Source organism: Ammospiza caudacuta, chromosome 16, assembly GCF_027887145.1.
Source record: "Ammospiza caudacuta isolate bAmmCau1 chromosome 16, bAmmCau1.pri, whole genome shotgun sequence".
Classification (NCBI taxonomy): Eukaryota; Metazoa; Chordata; class Aves; order Passeriformes; family Passerellidae; genus Ammospiza; species Ammospiza caudacuta.
Genome location: NC_080608.1, coordinates 12,759,857 through 12,775,851, shown reverse-complemented (window position 1 = coordinate 12,775,851; position 15,995 = coordinate 12,759,857).

The following is a 15,995-nucleotide window of genomic DNA, read 5'->3' as shown; positions in this document are numbered from 1 at the left end:
AAATATTTTGGGAAGTGTATGTGTGTATATATATATATATATATAAAAATATTTTTCAATCTTTCTCCTAGGGTTCAGAAGGGCCTCCCACTTGCCAGAGCAGGGTGAGGATGCAGCAGCTGTTGTGTTTATGCTCTAGGTCTGTGCAGGCTCCCCCCAGAGAAGGTACATGCACAGCAGGTCACTCATTTGGACCCCTATAGCTCTGCTGCCCTGCTGCAGCTCTTTTCCCTTTGTTTCCCTGCCAGGACCAGCAATTATGGGTTTTTTATTCCTCCCCTCAGAGAGGGAGCCCAGAGTCAGCCCATGAAGATCATCCATGGTTAACACTCTATGGCTTGTTGACTCACCCAGCAAAGATAATTTCTAAATATCTTTATACTCTTTAACCCACTGTTTCTTCTCATTACTGGCACTGAGAGAATATCTGTGATTCCTGCTGAAATCCCTGGCTGCTCAGGATGCACCACGGGTGTCCTGCTCAGCATCCCAAAATCTTTATCATCTTTATCCACTTTGCTCTAATGTTTGCTCTTGTTTATTTGCAGTGCTGTCATGTCACTGAGGTATCAGGATCTGAACTCATTTCTTTCACGGCTTAACACTCTAAATGTGTGCTATCAATGATGCATAAGATGCCATAACCCAGCTCTACCATCTGTCTGCTGGCTGGGGAGGGGAGCATTAGGATGTTTTACCAGCAAATGCCACAGGGTTTTGCTTCAACATCAAAACCACTGTGAGGTTTCTTCTTTTGTTCTTTTTTGAAAAATGTTGTTCTTCTATTAAAATTTGTTCCAATCAGGACAAGCAACTAGAAATCAAATATTTCCTTTACAGACTGCTGAAAACTTCCTAATTTATCTAAAATTTGATCAGAGTGTATTTCATTTTCCTTGAAGGGGAGTTGCCCTTATTGAACTTGCCTGTTCTTCTCTCCCCTTAAAGGAATTACATGACTTGAGGCCACAGTGGTAGGAAAACCATGCTGATTGGAAAGTGTGGTGTTCCCCTGTTGTGCCTGCCTCACAGATAATTTATTAGTGAAATGGAGAATTATTTCAGCTGCTTTATGTGAGGCATTTCATTTCCTGAGGTGTCAGAGCAGGATTAGGGCTCTGACAGCTCAGCTCTGTCACCTCACAGCAGCTTTCCCACCTCTCCTGAGCTTTCCAACCTTCTGCTGAGGTTGTCTTGGTAGGAGGTGGCTGAGCTGATGTGTGTCAGCCCTGCACATTTGGCTCTGCAGGACCAGCTCTGGAGAGGGTTTGGGTCAGCTCAGGGAGCAGCACAGGTTCATTTCTGCAGCTTCCGGCAGTGACAGGGCAGATGTGACTTCTCTGTCCTTCCAGAGCAGCACCCTAGCATCTCTGCACCCTTTCTGTCAGAAAGAAATTGAGCTGTACCTTCAGCTTGTTCCCTTCCACCAGCCAGATCAGTGCAGAAGTGAGTGACAGGCACGAGATACAAATGTAATTTTTATAATGGCAAATAAGACCCAGGAAGGTACAGCAAAAGCGGTTGAATATTGTATAGAATGCAATGAATATGCAGAAGGGTACCAGATTGCACAGGGAGATTTTTCTGTGTGTAAAATCACTCATCTCCACAGCCATCGCTTAGCAGGAGCCCCATCCCTCTCGGTGCCTGGCATCAGTGTCACCATCTGCTCCCTGGTGCTGCCACTGCACAATGGCCTCGCTGTTCTCAGCCTTCCAGAAAAGTCAATTGCCTGAAATACAGTTTTAAAAAGCCATTCCACTACTTTTCAAACTATGTCCAAAAAGGAGTGGGTAGGAATGAAAGGTTTTAGAGGGAATGGTGAGAAATAATCAGGAATCACTGATAACACACTGGAGTGCTGCTGGAGAGAGAAAAGGCAGCAGTAGCCCCAAGCAGTCCAGGCAATCATTTCCCCACTGTGGATTGAATTTATTTACACTTTTCTGTGCCTTTGTTGAGCCAAGCCAGAGCAGCTCAGCTACCTGGTGTGGTCATTCCCCCTCTGCACTCAGGTAAATCAGGTTTTGGGGGAAATGGAGATTTATTTCAGCTGCTTTGTGAGTACCATACCTAAACTCAACCATTACCTGCACAAAACCTGGGCACAGCCCCCAGCCCTGCAGCAATCTGAAATTAATTCACAGTCTCAAGTTGTGGGTGCTGCTGAGAAGCTGTGAATGGCCCCACTGCAGTCCTGGGTTTATGACTTAAGAAGACAGTGATAAAGTTCCATTTTCATTGGACAAAGCACTTAAAATATTTCATTGCCAGCAAATTTTGAGCCTTTGGGGAAAATTTTCAAAAATATATTTCTTCTGAGAAATACAGATTTTACTTTGTGCTACAGTTGTCATTATGGATTAATATTGCTCAGCTAAGAAATACCTGAGATATGAAAATTTAGTTTTAAGGCCGAATGTTTATTTGTTATCAAGTAAATAAGGAGAAAATAAAAGTTGGAAATGGCCATGAACCAGCACCTCCAGAACCTGAATTTTCAGCTTTGGAAGAGCAAAATTACAACCTGACTGAAAGCTCTGAAAAAGCAGTAAAGAAACCTTCTGTCAGGGTGTGAGAATCAAGTAGGGAAAAGGAAGGGGAAGTGTTGCCTTAGACACTCAGGAATGTGATTTATTAACAGATTTCTCACAGTGAACTGGATCTGCCAGGAAGTTCTCTTACCTCAAAAAAAAACCAGTAGGTGTTTCTTCTTTTTGATAAGTGAATGATGTGAACATTTTGGGCTTGTTTTGTGTAAAATGAGATTCTTATGTCTATTTTGATAATGTAAAAAACATGGGTTGCTCTATGAATTATTACTTTTAGTAAATATTAATTGGTTTTTTTAGTATTAAGAGTTTGTCTGTATAGTCAAACAAAGAAGGAAATGTTGAGAACACCCGCTCCTGCTAAAAATAATGGTTCAATAATCAGTGGGGAAATGGGAGGTTTTTAGCAGGTTAGAATGGAAAATCCTCATTAAGGAATATTTTACAGGCTGTGGAAGCAGGAGTTATTGGGGCAGACTGTCTCAGGATGATGTGGGAATTGAGCTGAGCTAAGAAAAGCCCCTCTGTATTGAGCTATTAACTTGAACAAAAGAAGAGCTGCTCCCACTGGATTTGGTCATTAGCTCTTACTGTTGGTTTTCCAAACCTCTCAAATTAGAAAATATGAAAGGCCTCTTTTGGTTGCTGTTTCTAGCGAGACAGAATTATTTATTTCAGTCTGAATCAAACAAAATCATACTTGTACCATCTTGTAAAGCCATGGCCCCTGGACAATTGTGGGTCTGCCAATTTGCATGTCCAGTAACAGTGAGAGGAGTAGCCAGATTAATGCAATTAAACAGATTAATGTAAATCACACTGAATGGCTGAGCTCCAATGGTAAATGTTCATCTTCATAATGGGGCACTTTTTATGGGCAAAACAGGCAAAAACCCACCCTGGGCTGGGTAATTCTGGGGATGCTGTACTGGAACAGGAAATTGGGTTCACTCTGTACCAACTCTGAATCACAACAGCTTTCTGTTATCCTGATTGAACAAGAAATTACTGAGCCTGGAAGCCTTCAATTTCCAATCCATACATGTCGTGCCACGAGAATTTTCTCTGAATTCAGCCCCACAATTTAGCACAGCAGCACACGACTGGAAGAAAATTATTTGCTGATTAAAAAGTCTGAACTTCACAGCAGCAGCCCAGCTAATATTTCCTGAAATTTGTGTTGCACCACAGACAGACACATTGTGTTGGCTGTAGGGCACTGTCTCATCTGGAAACACCCATTTCATGCTAGTTGCACAATTAATACATATACTGCCAAATAGCTCTTTGTCTGAATATTTTAACCTTTTCTAAAATGTTTTTTTTAAATATTATTTCAAGAATAGTATTTTAAATTCCTTAAAATTTGTCTAATATATATTTTAAATCACACAGTGCCTTCCAGGATGGAAAGGATCCCCCAAACCCATCCCTGCTGGGTTCCTCTCCGCACAAGCATCTGTCTTGCTCCTCCTGCCCCCATGGTGAGCAAGCTCTGTGTCCACTCTCAGCTGGCCACACTTCCAGTCTGTTTGACCCAGAGTGATTCAGAGCAATCTGAATTAATTCCCCCATCCTTGCCCGGGGCTGGCTGAGCTGTAATTCCAGCAGCAGCGGTGCAGTGGATCCCCAGTGGGGCTGAGCATGGGCAATGTGCTGGGCTCAGCCCCCTGCCTGCTCACCCCAGCCCTGCTCATCGGGGCTGACTCACTGCCTCCACTCTCCTTCTGCTTTGGCCAGCATCAGGCTTTAATTTGGTTTCTAAAAGAATTAATTTAGCTGCATGTTCAGGCACAGTCTGTTTCCATCTGAAGAGTTGGGGACACAGATTTATATTTTATTCTATTTCCTCACCCTGGAGGTGCTCAGTTCTCAGGGGAGCTGGATACATGGAAAGATCAGGAGATTGTGACCAAAGACAGGCAGCACTGCTCCAGGAAAGATGTCTTGCCTAAAGGTATTGAGAGCAGGCCTGGGCAGGAATTAGCAAATATTTCCAAGCTCTAAAAATGGCTGAAGTTGTTCCCCAGCTTTTCTGAGTTTTGAGAATTTAGTTGGCTTTTTTTTCCCTGTTTGTTTAGGGTTCCATTTATTCTGAAGTCGGACAGGCTCTAGGGAGCCAATTAAGATTTGTAAAAGAATAGAAACATTTGCCAATGCATTTATTAGGGCCACAGGTATCCTGAGATGGTTTTTGTGTTTCTGAGGGCATTTTCTGGATGCAGAGGTTGATTTGTTTTTTTTGTGTCACAGATGAAAATGAGAATGTCCCAAATCCTCACAGATCTCTGCACTCCCCACTCAGTAAAAGGACAGCCAGGAATCCTCTGGGCCAGCTCCTGATCTCTGAGAGGGCTGTGGAAGGGGACAGAGTTTTCCATGTCCCTGCTGGGCAACCAACACCTTCCTGCTGAATCCTCTCTTGCCACCACAAAATCTGTTACTATTTAGTCAGGAAAGGAGATTCATAAACAATTTTTAAAAATGTTTATGATGAAATGACAATATTTTCTACTCTGACACTGCTGTCCACAGATGGTCTTCTGAAATATTCCTTAAATTTTAATCAACAGTGCATATAACTATTAATACACTGGGGGGGATTGTCATGGAGCAGTTTATAAATTGCAAAAATTACAGAATAGCTATTAACTGCTAAATATTATGGAAACAGTAGAGTTTGGGGGAAGAGAAGCTGCAGTGTAAAATAGAAAGAAGTTAATCTGTTTCTTCTACAAAAGGGAAATTAAAAGGAAAGTCTGCTAAGCCTCCAGCATGATAAAAATAGAGGTTTTTTTACATGGGCAGTAATCTATGTTTCCCCATGTTCACAAATCTGGGGTGTAATACAAAAACAAGATAACACAAGTACAAGACTTGTAATTGAGATATTAAGAAAAAAAATCAGGCTAAAGAAAGCCCAGCTTTTGACAATGTCAAGTCACATCTGGGATTCTTTATGAAGATATTATTTGAAGAACAAATACATTTTAGAACAATTAATATTATACCTGATATCTTTTCTTGTTTATGCTTATGCTGGTGGGACTGAGCTCTATTTGGAGGTTAATGTGTCTGTTGGAGGACACAGATAAATTTAGGGATGAGCCCCAGAGCCAACTCACTGTGCCTTCCCTCACATATTTTAAGTAACACTCCAGTCCCAATGTTTACTGGCAAAATATGAAAACATCCTCAAACCTTCAGGATAATGGAAATTCCTGTTATTACAGAGGCACAGGAGTGGAAGGGAGGAGGACACAGGTGACAGGACAGCCCTGCTGGCTGCAGGGACACCAGCTATGAATAATTCGGTGTATTTCACCTTGCTGCAGTGAAATAGCCACATTTGGACACTTGCTGTGTCTCACTGGCCAAGAAGTGACTTGGAGGCACTGAGCTGCCATGCAGTTTGCAGCAGAAGAAGGGATTTGGGGGATTAGCACTGGCTGGATCAATGCTGTCATATTGAAAGGGCAGCTGAAGTTGGCACAGGGAGGCAATTTGGGAGAATTAACTGCCTGTTAGAGTTCAGGCCCCGTCTTTATCTCATTTTCTGACATTCCCCCCTGGTCTGGCCCTCTGTGGAAACAAATAATTTTTCCAGGAGCTTGTTTATGGTGCTTTTCTCACACTATGAATTCATCACCAAAGACTTTATGAATGTTGTGAAAGTTGATTGCTTGGACTCACCTCCACAGGAGATTTGAAGCAGGGCAAAGTGTTTAATTAGCATCATTATTTCCTTTACTCTCTGATGCCACTTCTAAACATTGCTGAAATACTCCTCTTACTGCCTGTAATTTTATTTTTCCTGACACTGCAGGTGTTTCCTAGAGCTCCCTGCACTCCTGGGCATGATTCCCCCTCTCAGATTATCATCAGTCCATGCCCTGCTTCCTCCTTGCAGCTTAACTGGTCACAAGGCAGTCAAATTGAAGCTGTGTCCCAAAACTGAACAGAAACATCACTTTGTTCAGACAAAATTAGAGAAAGAGAAAATGTGGCATTGTTCCTTTTTGTTGGTGGTGGATTTTGGTTGAGTTTTGAGAGAAAGATATTCTCTTTTTTGGCTTCAGTTAGGGTGGGAAACTGAGCCCTGCATTCCTGGAGGTGTTTAGGAAAGAGCTGCTTTTGGTTTTCTAAACCTCTAAAATTAGAAAATATGAAAGACCTCTTTTAGTTGCTGTTTCTAGCGAGACAGCATTATTTATTTCAGGGTTTGCTCACACAGACACTGAGAGCTCTCTGCCCCTGAGTTCTGGAGAGCTCAGCCTCACACTGGGAGCTCATTCACACAAACCCATCCCTGAGCAATGGGATTTTCCAGGCCTTACTTTTCTGGCTAATAGAAAGATTATCTTCTGATTGAAATATTTGCTTTTGTTTATCATGTTGTGCCCACCAGAGGGAGAAATTCACTGAGCAGTAATGGCCCTTATTTATAGGATTATATGAAATTGAGGCACTCTTCCTAAGAGTATTTGCTGCAATAAGAACCTCATAGATTTTTCAGATAAAGTGTTTGCAAAGATTGGGTTTTCAAAAAGCTCTCACATTGCTTATCTCTGTGCTGCATGTTGGCTTTTTTCCCTTTTTTTCCCACAGAAGTCTGATCCTTTCCATACACAAAGCTGAGGAACCACTAAATTAGCCAATGTGGGCTCAGGATGAGTTGGCATTTTGCTGCCACACACATTTGTTTTGTATCTTCAGAACTTTACCACAGCAATTCCACTACATTTCCTGTGAAACTGTCCCAGGATGTGCCATTCTCCATGCTCAGGTATTGCCTTGTGTTGTTAAACAGTGGCAGGAATGGAAAGAAAGGGATCCCGTTGCCTACTGGAGTTTAAAAGCATTAATTACCTCTATTTCTCTTCCATGGCAGAAGGTTATTACTGTCTTGTAGACAGTGCAGAATTCTGAGCAGGTTATTTGTCTTTGCTGCCTGCTTTCCACTCATCTTTAAATAATAAGAGTGCCCTTTTTGGAATTCAACCACTTTGCCATTAAGTAGTAAACAAAGCACTCATGCTCTTCATTCTGGTCTGCATTTCCAAGACACATCAATAATAAACACTACATGCACTCTTCTCAAATCATGGAAGACATCTGCACAAAAATATGGAAATTAGAGTTGAATGCTCAGGAGGTGAGGAGAAGGCCAGCTCAGAGGGAACAAGGGTCGGGATGGTATTCTTTAGCAATGCTGGATCACCTTTACTCCCTAAAGCTCCACTTTCTTGGTGTCATAATACATCCTAACATATAAATTTCCAGTTTTAGTCCCCTTGGGTTTACAGCATGTTCTCATGTATGTCAGATGAGGCTCATGGGAGGTGGATATCAGTGTTAATGAACTTAATAACACACTTTATGTGGCAGGTGTTGCTTGATTCTTAGCAGCACCTGAGAAAGCCTGAGCAAATATCAACCACACGTCTAGGAGAAAGTTACACAGGGATGGATAAGGATGGATAACCTGGGAGTGGTGACACCTCCAGCTGTTCCAGCAGCTGGAACACTGCAAAGGAAGCAGCAGTGCAGGCAAAGCCCAGCCAGGCTCATCTCCCATCAGGAAGAGTTTCTTGAGCATCTCCTGTGCTGACATTTCACAAATGCAGTTAAGCAGTCTGTGATTTTTCATAGCTGCAGTCCTGTTTGGGTTTGGGTTTTGTCACTTTTGCTAATAAGGAGGTGAACAGATTTATTTTAAAAAGGCACTTATTGAGTTCAGAGGAAAAGCAGGAGTTACCAGCTCCTGAATGCAGTGAGAGGCAAAACAAAATCAGTCTTATCTGCAGGAATTTTGTTCCTTATCACTCTCATTTTGCTGGGCTTCTCTTATTAGACTTCTGAAATCTGCGTCCTGAACTATACATAGATAAGATATAGTCCAAAGAGAGTCTTAAATATGAGTCTGACTTTGCTGTAAGCATCTTGAAATAAATGCAAGTCTATTTTCATGAATTGGACTTTTATGTTCCTGTTACATTCCAGCCATAAAGATGATGATTGTTTTTAAAAATGGAAGCAGTTGTGCTGAAAATTATATAGACATCAGGTATTAGTACAATAGGTAATTTATTGCAGTAAATTTCAAAGTAAAATTACTAGAACATCTTCTTAGAGATGCAAAAAATTTTAATATATGCAATATTTTGGTTTGTGTGTGTGTAAATAAGATGTAAATTCGATGCCACTGCTTTTTTATTTGCTTTAAACTGCCTACCTGTTTACATTTTCCCTTTCCAAGCTGCAGGGATTTCATTGCTGAAGGTATATTTCTAAAGTACTTCTGAACACTTTAACATTTAGAAGATAATCTTTATCTATCAGTTAATAATTTCAAAAGTATTCTAAACAATCCAATTTTTGTCATTGCATAAACACATGTTGTTTTTAAAAGCTCCTTTTTAAAGAGTACCCTTCTTTAGGGTATTTTCAGTATGCAAGGAAAACAACACATTGTAGGGAGGGAAAGAGGTGTCTGGGAGCCCTGAACATTGCATTCTTACAGAAGCTGAATTACTGACCCATTTTCCAGCCTGGGGAAAGTCACTGAAGTTTTTACATTTTGCTTGTCATTATTAATGGCCTTTGTTTGTCATATAACGGAGAAGAAAGGAAGTAAAGAATTTTTGCTTATTCTTTGGAAAAATTTTAAAATTCTCTGTTTATCTGCTCATCATTTAGTGAGAACCTATCCTCACCAGAATTTCCCTGAATCTCAGCTACCTTTGAAATAAAGTTCAGATCTTGAGAAGAAATGCCTCCTCTGCCACATCAATACTTTAGGGTCAGTTTTCAGATAAAACAAAGGCTGTGTAGGAAGGTTACCCTGGGCAAGCCCAGAGTTGTGATGGTTTTCACAGGGGTCCAAGGATGAGGGAAGAGATGAGGATCTGACTCCATGTTTCAGAAGGCTTGATTTATTATTTTATGATATATATTATATTAAAACTATACTAAAAGAATAGGAGAAAGGATTTCATCAGAAGGCTAGCTAAGAATAGAAAAAGAAAGAATGAATAACAAAGGCTTGTGGCTCGGACTCTCTGTCCGAGCCAGCTGACTGTGATTGGCCATTAATTAGAAACAACCACATTAAACCAATCACAGATGCACCTGTTGCATTCCACAGCAGCAGATAACCATTGTTTATATTTTGTTCCTGAGGCCTCTCAGCTTCTCAGGAGGAAAAAATCCTAAGGAAAGGATTTTCCATAGAAGGTGTGTGTGCCACACAGAGCTCATGTGGGACCAGCCTGAGGGGAAGGGCTCACCCATGGTGGATCCAGGCCAGGCTCTGACAGCTCCACATCAAATGCCCAAATCTGCTCAGCACAGGAAGAGTTTAAGTGCCAGACCTGGGGCTATTTTGGGTTTCATTTAAGGAGTGTGTGGGCATGGAGACCTGGCCCTGAACACACCGTGTCCATTCCCAGCCCCGAGCTCCTGGCTTTTCTTGGAAAGGGGCAAAGTCTTCTACTGTTCTTCTTAGAAACCACACAAAGAAATCTGTCTCCAAGTGTTCAGAGCAAGTGCCTTTCCAGGAAAGGCTTTGAGTGCAACAGCTTGACATTATGTGATCACAGCTTGCTTCCTACTGAAAAAAAAAAATTACAGCTGAATTAATTCCATAATTAATGCATTCTGTGTCCCTTCTCCTCACCACTCTGGAATACTACCTATACAAAACTGCAAAATTCTTTCAAAAACTTCAACCAAGATCCCATTGAGCTAAAAATTTCCAATGGGGGAAAAGTTTTGATATTTATCTGCACTGAAGCAATGTAAGGGAGAATTGTTTTTTTTATCTGCACTGAAGAGGTTTAAGACCTCAATCTTAAGGAGCAAATATTGTGCAGAACCTGTGCTTAAAATGCTATTCTCAAGAGAGTTAGAAACTATTAGTTGTATTCAGGCAAATCTGGGCAGATAAATCCCCACAAAATCTTGTGTCACCTCACACACTTAAAAATGCAATGGAAATGCAGAGAATAAAAGCACTGATTTTCTTTCCAACAACACCAACACTTTGACCTTTTTGTAGTGATACAAAATTTTAAAAACCCTGTCAGAAGCATGACTCACATTTTTGTATTTCAAAATATAGACTAATACAGTTTGCCATAGTGGGCAGGTTATCTGTATATTTTCATTTATTTAAAGACTTATTTTATGTTTAGAACTAGGATAGACTACAGAGAAAGGAAAACTCTCCCCATATGTACTTTCATATCTACACTTCATAAAAGACTTTACATACATACCTAAAACTGCACAGACAGAGAAGTCCAGAATGTTCTGAATTTATCTTGTTAGCATTTAATAGGGTCTCTCTGAATTGAGCCCTGCCTTTGCTGTCCTCTCCTCTGTGTGTAACCCAGGTCCTGCCCCTGAGTTTGTCTGTTTGGTGTGAAAATGAGAAGTCTGGTGATGCACCCCTTAAAGCTTGTCTGCTCTGTATGTAAATACAGCCCTGCCTGCCCAAGGTCTGCAGATCCTATTTGCAAAGGTGACTGTGGAACACATAACCAATCTGAGAGAAAGAAAATTGATGGTTATTAGAGTTTGTTGGGATTTCGAGTTCATTGGAAACACTAAAGCTGGAAGAGTTATTTTCTTTCTGAAACATGAGGAATAACTGAAACACTGAAATCTGCTGCTGTGGGAAAAAAAATAAAATTCCAATGTTTTTTATAAAATAATATAATTTTTTATATGTTAAAAAAATGTTCCAGGTAACCACCAGACTATCAAAACCAGCTATTCCTTGTGTAGTACTTCCAGTATTGCTCTTTTCTTTTTTATTAAATGAGAAACACACTGAAAGGCTTCGTGGTGCTTTTCCAGTTCAATCTCTATTCAGTAGGAACTGTACTTAAAACTTATTGAAAAGGTCAGAAAACATGTAAGTGTTGTCCTATTTCTGGCTCTATTTCACACTGTAACTTGACATATTCCTAACAAAACATATCGAGCAACATCTATGACTGACCTTAAATAGTACAGAAATGTTCAAACTAATATAAATGAAAAGTCATAACAATATTTTTATATTAAAATCTTTATTTTGGCATATCCAAAGCAGATCAGTTTTTACTTTTAGAAGTTTTCCAGAGGGGAGTGGTCTCATTGAAATTAATAAGCCTCATGAGACACAAAAATGTCTGGTTTTCATCAAAACATTATTTCCCAAAAGAAAGCTGGTTTAACCACAAGATTGCAATGAGAATTTGTTGCTACCAAGAATTTCATTATTTTGGCTTCTATACATCCATTTGTAAACACAAGATGGATTCACAAGGGTCTGGACCAACCAGTGAAATGTGCAGGAAGAGTCCCCACGCTGCCGGGAAGGTTTGCAAAGAGAACAATGAAAGACAAAACACTTTGATACAAATGTCTTCATTGCATCAGAAGAGGATGAAGCATCCCCAGGCCTGATCCCGTGCTGCTCCAGATCCACTCAGACCTACAGCAACCTTTGGCAACACCGGGAGCAGCAGTTGGACATGTGGAGTGTTGGATTGATGCTGCCAACCAGAAAAGGGGCAGTGCCCGCACAACTCATCCCATCCCTGCTGCAGCTACAAATGGAAACAGGGCTGCAGCACATCCTCCAAGCCTTGGACCTCTCTCCATCATTGGGAAAGAGAAATGGCTCTTTACAGCCCTTTGGTGGCACTGCAGTTTCATGTGAGGGCATTTGTTCATTTCTTTGCCTTGAGTGTGTCAACAGACTTTAGAGCACAGTAGCAAAACTTTGACATTAGAGCAGAAGAGTAGAAACATTTTTGGTTTTTTGGCCAGGTAACTGGACAAAGAGCCAGCATTAATGTGGATGCTGTCAAAAAATATCATTATTTGAAAAGCACCTTTGGCTGTTCAGCTCTTCAGATTTGGGTGTGGGATTTTTCATTCTGCCCTTCAGCTTTCACATGCTTCCATGACACTTATTTGTGTTTCAAATTTGGGCATTTTCTATCTGAATGATGCAGAGCATGTATTTTAAAATACTCAAGGTACTCTGTCTTAAATACAAAACTATTAAAAAGAGGGGATTTTTTATTAAAGAGGGTATTTAATTTTGAGCCTCATCTTTTGGGCCCAGTTTACATCTTGCAGTTGCCTTCAGATCTCAGAAGTCTAGCTGCAACAGAGCAATACATCTGCAGCAGCCTGGCTGTTACACAGAAATTACATATTTTCCTATTTTTCCCCTTTTCTTTAATATGAAACCCTTTCATGGCCTGTACTTTTAAAATGCCAAGAGCAGATGGGAAAAGCATCCACATCACGGTCAATATGCATAAGGTCTGAAGAAAAAGCCTTCAAGCTAATGTGTACCAAATGTATTAGCAGTTTAAAAATATTCAAATTATCATTGCAGCAGACTCAAATGGGCTTTTAAGATCTCCAAGGCTCTTGACATTATGGTAATTGTTGTCAGAGAGGACATAACATCTCTCAGAGAAGAATCTACACAATGCTCCAGAAAAGGTGGAAGGAAAAACAGCATTTAGTTTGGAAAGAGGCAAAAATGCCTCATGAACTTCCTACAATGTGTTGCTGGTACAGCACAGGACAAAATGCCACAAAGTTTAAAACACTACATTTTTAGAACTTTAGACTTCCTCTTTATCTCTCTGGGATAACATCTTTCTTTGAAAGGCTGGGTTATCCATAAAGCACTTGATAATCACATGAGAATTTTATAGCAAAGCAAGGGTGGATATGCTCAGGAAAATTAGCTTTTTCTCCAACAAGAATGGCCTTTTTAGACTGTGAAGCACCATCTGCATTGCTCTGTAGATTGCATTTGAAAGAATCACTGGCAAAGTGCGCAGGCCTTGATTCTCACATCTTTGGAGGCAAAATCATGGCCTGAACACTTCACATGAAAAGCAGCTGTTCAGCTCAGAGCCAGGGTGGGAGCTGCACTATCACCATTGGAAGTGTCATAAATGTTCCTTCAAATGGACCAGAGATGTGCAGATTGAACATTTTTCCGCCTAGCCACTAAGAGTGGCTCTTTTTCTCTGTCTGACTAAGAGATATCCTTTAAACCTTGTGCCTTCCAAAGTATCAGGAAATGCACTGGTTTTCCAGAACCTTAAGGTCAGATATTCTCTGTATATTCTCAGGGCCCCGTAAAACTCTAAGAAATACAACATTCACATAAAGAACTACCTGCATCTCTTCCCTTTCAGTTCTGTTTGCTGTTAAATCAATTTGTGTGGGTGTTGTAAAACCCTGGTGACTGTCAAACAACAGAAAGGAAGCACAGAAAGGAACACATCTTCCTTCTTGAGAGGGGAACCACAGAGATGCTGAAGGGTTTGGCAGCCATGGGACACCCAGAAAGTTTGGGAGACTTGCAGATCAACACTGCAAGGGCAGTGCAAGGGCAATCAACAAGGCTTGTGGGGAGGAGCTTTGCTCTAACTCTGGAACACTTTTATGACTTGAGGAAAAAAAACCCTAAATGTTTTTTATTAGTGCTAGGAGACTATCCAGTACCATCTCATCAACCATTAAATCTTCCGGGAAAATGGTAAAGTGGATATTTAAGTAAGACAGTCTCAATTCTGGAAAAAATTATGTTGCAATATTTCTCCTCTGTTGCTGGTAACATAAGCCTGAGCACGAAAGCTCTGAACAGTCTTTAAGATTCAAAATCTCATTACTACCAGAGAGACTTAGGCTCCCAGACACATCATAAATTGTGTCTGTGGATACTGCTCCCTTTCACTTGTGGGATGATTGAGGGATGTGGAAGCAGGAGAGAGAATAATGAATAACACAGGGGGGTTAATCAGATTTATTCACAGCGTTGTCTTGGAAATAACAATGCTGAAGGGCCATTCCTTACATTTTAGAGGTAGGAGCTTCCACTGAGAGGAGTGCTGGGAAAGGCAAGTGCACACCAGAGTACTTGTTTCCTTCCTTCCTTCCTTCCTTCCTTCCTTCCTTCCTTCCTTCCTTCCTTCCTTCCTTCCTTCCTTCCTTCCTTCCGACACTTCCTTCCGACACTTCCTTCCGACACTTCCTTCCTTCCTTCCGACACTTCCTTCCGACACTTCCTTCCTTCCTTCCGACACTTCCTTCCGACACTTCCTTCCTTCCTTCCTTCCTTCCTTCCTTCCTTCCTTCCTTCCTTCCTTCCTTCCTTCCTTCCTTCCTTCCTTCCTTCCGACACTTCCTTCCGACACTTCCTTCCGACACTTCCTTCCTTCCTTCCTTCCTTCCTTCCGACACTTCCTTCCGACACTTCCTTCTGACACTTCCTTCCGACACTTCCTTCCTTCCTTCCTTCCTTCCTTCCTTCCTTCCTTCCTTCCTTCCTTCCTTCCTTCCTTCCTTCCTTCCTTCCTTCCTTCCTTCCTTCCTTCCTTCCTTCCTTCCTTCCTTCCTTCCTTCCTTCCTTCCTTCCTTCCTTCCTTCCTTCCTTCCTTCCTTCCCTTGATGTATTCTATTAATATTCATATCTAAAATCCATTTTGTCGTTTTTCACTCCTAATCCTCAGTGTTTCTTTATTTATCTTCTTACCAGGTTATTGTTTCAAGGTTGTTAGCTCTCCTCCTCCATTTTATTTCCTTTCTATGTCCCACCAGCAATCATTAAGCTTTCTTGTTTCAAGCAGCATTGATCTTTAGCCATTGATCTCTAAACAGAATTGAAAAAATAAAACATCAGACTGTCTAGTTCTGCTTTCCTTAACCTAATCTGTTCCTGATACCATTTAAGTTTACGTTACTACTTATTTAAACACAACTTCCTGTATTGAGAGGACAACAGCTTGGCTCAGATTTGAGTCATTTCTGTCTGGTGCAGAGATTTCTTTCATTAGAGGTACAGCAGAACGTTCAGATGTTGGTCAATACAAGATGTGTTTAGCATGTAGGACAATCACAGCAGATCAATAGAGTTCTGGGTCACCTCAGACCTGATTGCTGATCAGAGTTTGCAAGTTTGCAGATAATGAAGGTGTCTTGGCTAGATGAAATATCTGACAGTCTGGATGTTGATAGATCTCAGTCTGGACAGTCTAAGCAGGAGGTTGGAGTGAAGACCAGTAAAGGGAGGAGGTCCAAGCCAAATTTGTACATCTGCAGTTAAACCATCATTGGGGAAGAACAGAGATGCACTGCAGCAGCTGTGGCCTTAAAGCCCCTAAGAAAATCATAGATCAAAGAAAGTTTTGAGTTCATGATCTCTTTCCAAGTGCAGGGACACCTTCCACCATCCCAGGTTCCTCCAAGCCCCATCCAGCCTGGCCTTGCTTCACCACCCTCACAGTAAGGAATTTCTTCCTACTATCTAATCTAACCCTTCTCTCTTTCAGTTCCAAGCCATTTCCCCTTGTCCTCTCATTTGTCCTATCACAAATGCCCAAACTGCATTGCTTTGCATCTGAAATGAAGAGGGCA